Source organism: Bacillus rossius, chromosome 10, assembly GCF_032445375.1.
Source record: "Bacillus rossius redtenbacheri isolate Brsri chromosome 10, Brsri_v3, whole genome shotgun sequence".
NCBI classification, from domain to species: Eukaryota; Metazoa; Arthropoda; class Insecta; order Phasmatodea; family Bacillidae; genus Bacillus; species Bacillus rossius.
In genome coordinates, this window is record NC_086337.1 from 24,481,567 (window position 1) to 24,485,634 (window position 4,068).

General features: G+C 33.1%; 1 long non-coding RNA gene across 1 annotated transcript; it reads right to left on the minus strand.

Moving 5' to 3' along the window:
• Window positions 1-212: 212 nt before the first annotated feature.
• On the minus strand, window positions 213-2,993 carry LOC134535852 (uncharacterized). The gene is made up of 3 exons (XR_010075716.1): window positions 2,949-2,993; window positions 2,504-2,861; window positions 213-720 (listed from the first exon to the last, which is right to left on the minus strand). It is a non-coding gene; the product is annotated as an uncharacterized LOC134535852 (long non-coding RNA).
• Between the last annotated feature and the right edge of the window lie 1,075 nt (window positions 2,994-4,068).

Sequence of the window (4,068 nt, forward strand, 5' to 3'; positions counted from 1 at the left end):
TTCTGCGGTAGGTTATTGAATAATTTTGCTCCTTTAAAATGCACTGTAATAAATACAAGGGCGCCCATACCTATGGTCAGGCGAGGGCCATGCCCCCTCACCATAGCTTTCAGGAAAAGAAAAAAAATTAGGTGTTTTTGAAGATTTTTGGCAAATTTTAGTAATTTTTGGCACTTTTTGAAGGTCTGCTCACCCCCCCCCCCCCCCCCCCTTTTCATCCTATGGGCGCCCTTGAATAGATGTGATAGCGCAGTTCACCATTTCCACGTGTACGTTTTGTTTATGCCTTGTATTGTGTGTGTGAATCTGTGAATTAGTTTTGTATGAATTGTGCATAATTTTATAATTGATTTATTCTACATCTAGTGAGACTTGTACTACAAATAGATTTATGGAAAGTAATACAAATAAATAAAATAATATTGCTTTGTGTAACTGTTGCATTACTGTGATGCAAAAGTTATATTATGACTTTAGACCGAACTTACTGATTAATGTAAAGGCTAGTGCTTAATGCATTGCAATTTCGTAGTGGTTTTAATTATAAACTTCTTCACAAGTCTTTTTTTCTCATCCTCAGTGCATTACACTTATTTCTGTGGTTCTTTAGTCCATTTTTCACAATAGCAAGAAACTTCTTGGCCTTCCTCGGAGACTGAATATCCTGTTCATTTAAGTCACCAATGTATTGGTATCTTGGAGAAACATAACTGGTGCCACCTGTTGAGAGCACAACTAATGAAAAAATATTCAACACACAATTTGAACACAAAACTCACATCTCGATCAAATAACACAAAACAGACACTACACAGAAGTGACATAAATTAAATAAATTTTTTTATATGATAGTTGACACCATCTAGTAAAACATTACAGGGGTTAAATTGACTAATTTTCATTCATTGTAGCAAGGACAGATAGAATTTATTATATAATGATAATCATGAATTTAGCACACAAGTTTAGAACGCCATTAGTGGACATAATAAAGGATAATGTACTGTGAAGGAGGATAGAGTGGGAGAAGAGGGGATGGCAACCAGGCAGTCCACAACCCAATTGCGTGCCACAGATAGATAGTATTTTATGCATAATTCTACAAAACATATCAAGTCACACTCTATGAAATCAGTATAGGCTAACGTGTGTGCATTAAAACACTACTATCATAAGCCTACTCATAAAGAAAGTCATCAATAAAATATCAATAGTGCACCAGTTTTGTTAAACATTTTCACTGTATCAATCGTGGATGTAATACTAATTGATAAGCATAGTATGGTATTTACTCTAGGTGTAAAGTCATAATGAAAGTTAAAATGCCCTCAGAAATTTACAACTGCAACTTCCAAGGCTCACTTAAACCAAGGATGTAGTAGTAGTGGGTATCCTACATCAGCACCAACTGAAATTTGAGTCACATGTCAATAACGAAGTTAAACAAAAACAGTAAGTTAAATTAATTTGTGGTACCTAGTTATAGTAATGTTGGTTTGGTGGATGTATTGGAATTTGAGAGAAAATACTTTACCAAACATGGCTGGAAAAAACTTGTTAATCGAAAAAATCTGCAAAGTAGTTACACAGTTACTTAAGAAGGAATATATTTATTTTAAGGTTAATTTAATTAATGTTCCAAAAACTTGTAAATGTATGTTCTTTGTTTTTAAATTGTAACACATTTGTTCCTTGAGTCCACCAGACTTTTAAAACCTATAATGCATTATAATACTTTAACTGTGTCTTAATTAGGCTTTGAAAAGAATAAATCTACTGATAATGCAATATTTAAACTAACCACGGAAATCTTAGCTCTAAATAATCATTAAGATGTTATTAAAATTTTTATGACCTACCTAAGGCTTTATTGTGTAAATCATGAAATCCTTATTTAAAAACTGGAATACTATAGAATAAGAAATAATTTCAAAAATTTACTTAAATCTTACCTTAATTCTAGAATACAAAGTGTAATTACAAAAGATAACATGACATGAACAAATTCAACTTCTAATACTCGGATCATTTACCATGGAGTTCTCAAAGGATCTGTTCGTGTCTGTTTATTTATATAATTATTACTCTTTTATGTACATTTGTACTAATTTATCCTTTACATCTTTAGGTATACTCTTATATTGTTTTGTATGTTGTATCTTTTACTTATCTGTCTTACCTATTTTATGTTATATATATAAAATTTTATTATTATTATTGACTTATTTTACATCCAATGAGACTTGTACTCCAAATTTATTTAGGAATTTAATAAAAATAAATATAAAAAAATATTGCTTTGTGTAGGCCTATAACTTACTCAAATAGAATAGCTAGGTTACAACATTGTGTTGCATATTATATCAATGTATAACAATGATGCATTCAATTAACTATCCGGAGATCACTAGCCGAAATGATTACACACCAAGTGGATGCAATACTTTGTTGCACATTTAGGTGAAATATGATTATAACTTTGTTAAGTGATGTATTTCTTTACCTTCTGCCTCTGTTGACACATACGTTTCGGACGAGTATGTCGCCTTTGTCGTATCTCGGACATAACCTTGTTTACTTCTCTTTCCATTAGTGTCGTGACATTCCTCTACAACACAACTGTTTGACTGGTTTCCTCGGGTTTAGAGTGGTAAGCAAATGCGGAGGGAAATCGAAAATTGTGGGAACAGCAGTGTTCTTTAGCCATGTACCACCAAACTTCACTGTATCGAAGCACTCCTCTTCGAAATGTTTGGAACATATTTTTGTCGCCGAAGTTGCTTTGAAATCTTGTCGTCTTACTTTGATTTCCCACAACCTTCTACGGTTTTCATCCTTCGGAAAACTGAAAAAGATTAAAACTAAGAGATAAAAAGCCAATTATAGCTCTCAAGTACCAAACACCAGCGTATTTTAATGCTAATATTCACGTAAATAAGCATATTTACTTGTGAAAACTTAGCTGGCTTCCTTTATGATGTATTGACTTGCATCCAAACGCCCAGCAATACAGAACCATTTTCAAAAATTAGCACATAACACGTATTTTCGCCCCGATGCGATATGTCAACAACAGCAATCGTCCTTAAGTCACGTGTTTTTCGAGCCAACCATGTTGAACACGCATTTGTGACGTCACGCTCTCTCTACCCATATTACCTCTATGGGTGCGGCAACAACGTCTGATTCTATTAAAATTTTTATTAAAAAAAAATCTAATTGCATATATATTCATTTCGCTTGGCATTATTTTTAAGAATTCTACCTTAGAATTCGTGTCGAAAGACCGGGTTTCTTATATTAAAAGTATTTCCAACATGAGAACACATTGATTTGCTCATTACGGAGGAAAATGTTACACATTTCTGGCGAGTACTGAAAGACTCGCTAACCTGTTTTATATATATATATATATATATATATATATATAATCTCTTGTCGACAGTGAGGTCATAAGAGACAGATAAATAAACAAAAAAAAATCAGAAAACTGGGGAAGTAAATGAACAGGGTTTATCTGAAGCAACCACCCCAGGTTTTTCCTCTTAGTGATTTAGGGAAATCACTTCAAAATTGTGACTTATTAAAAAAAATTATTTCAAAACTGTACCCATGACTCGATCTTTTATCCCCTCGCAGCGAAAGCCGGTGTGTATTCAACTGCGCTATGGAGGTCGGCTTCTGGAACTTCACCTAAAACCCTGTTGGTCCACAAGTACATTATTAGAAATAACAATATATTTACGAAATTCTCAACGAAGAATTAATCTCAAATAAACGAAGAGTTTTTCATAATCTTAGATATTTAGATATTTAGATAATCTTGGACATTTGTAGAATAGACGTCAGACTCCGACTTTAGAAATGGAAACAATATTGGGTAGGAAACGGAAGGTTTTTGCTGTAGACTCAACATTTTTTGGACTGTTTTGCTAGGAGGATATCTTTGTTATTTTTAATTCATATTCAAAGAAAGTGAACTCAAGAACCGTAAACTTACGAAGAAATCCGTAAAACGAAAGATCCCATGATATTTTCAAACCAGAGCTGTTCGTAAATTTAGGTTGA